Below are 1,406 nucleotides of genomic sequence, written 5' to 3'. Positions count from 1 at the left end.
GGGGCGGCTCCCGGTCCCGGCAGCCCCCGGGGGGAGCGGGCGGTGCCTGCCCGCCCCCGTATTTAACAAAGGGGTTAGGGGAGCGGTTTCTTCTGGAAAGAGGGCGCGGTAGCTGAGCGGAGGGGGGGGAGGGGCGAGCCGCCGCCCCCTGCCCTCGGCTGCCGGGCAGCGCAGCCCGGCCGAGGGGGCTTCTGCTGCTGCCGCCCCGCTGCCTGGAGGATAAGGCAGCGCCGGGGCTCAAGTGGCCGAAGAAGAAAAGCGTTTATTTCACGCGAAAAGTAAACCGAGAAGCCGTGAGAAGAGGTGGTACGCATGACGTTTTCCCGTGAAGAAGGCAGCAGGCCAGCCTGTCACCAGACAGGGCTTCTCTTCAGTGCAGGGCAACCCCGGCCCCTTTTACCTCGGGTGCTTTACACACCCGGCTAGCCCTGCTATTTACAGTTTAATGAATCCAGCACCAGAACAATTAATCCCGGTCTTTTGCGAGACTGGTTCCCAAAAGCACAGGACATAAAGAACACAGGAGGGACCGAAAGCACAGCAGCGAGAAGGGGACTTTTCCTTCAGAATCTCATTTTGTTTTAGAAAGTCCTTAGGGCTCTTTTACAGCCACTGCATACGTGCCTGCCCTATCCCAGTTATAAGTTTGACTGATCTAAGGTATTAGATGAGTTTCGCTCGCTGCCACTGAGGTGGACAATCCTGTTCCTCCTTACCCAAACCCGTCACCCCGCACCCCTGGTCCCGGCTGGGAGAGAGGAGGTGGCAGTGCAGTTCCAGAGCAACTCCACCGAGTCCCCAAAAGTACTCCGAGGCCATTGGGTGACCCACAGACTGAAAACTCCAGTTTTGGTTCATATGGAAATGGAGAAGGGGATGTTGCCCAAAAAAGAAAAACAAGCAAACGAACCATACAAAACTGCCTCCGAACCGCACATGCGTTTCCTCAGGTGGATACACAGCCAAGTGCACGGAGACCCTCATGGCCCGGATCTGTTCAGATGTACTGCACAAGAAACAAGGAAGATGGGGTAGGATATCCTGCCTGATAAAGGAAGTCCTGACCTGTAAGCCACTACACAAGTGTAACTCAGCACTAAAGTGTGGATGTCCAGCTAGGTTACTGGGAATCCAGAAAGCCCAGCTACATACCCCAGCTCCTCCATGTCTGCTGGCAAAATAGCATGCCTCTGCTCAAGCAGGCTCCTAAGGGGTTTAGGAGTCCAATTTAACTTTGAAAAAACACTGATTTCTTAAGTAATAGAAACCTCAAACCTTCTTGTCTGGAAGCAAAATGATCTGTTCGGCAACCAAGTTTCAACCACAAGCACTAGAACTGATAGAATTGATTTACCGAAAATCAGACCCATTTAGTGTCCCGTGTCCCCCCCCCCCCCCCCCCCCCC

The sequence above is a fragment of the Haliaeetus leucocephalus genome, unplaced genomic scaffold (assembly GCF_000737465.1).
Source record: "Haliaeetus leucocephalus isolate CR32 unplaced genomic scaffold, Haliaeetus_leucocephalus-4.0 Scaffold932, whole genome shotgun sequence".
Classification (NCBI taxonomy): domain Eukaryota; kingdom Metazoa; phylum Chordata; class Aves; order Accipitriformes; family Accipitridae; genus Haliaeetus; species Haliaeetus leucocephalus.
The sequence above is the reverse complement of the archived record's forward strand: the minus strand, read 5'-3'. Positions refer to the sequence as shown.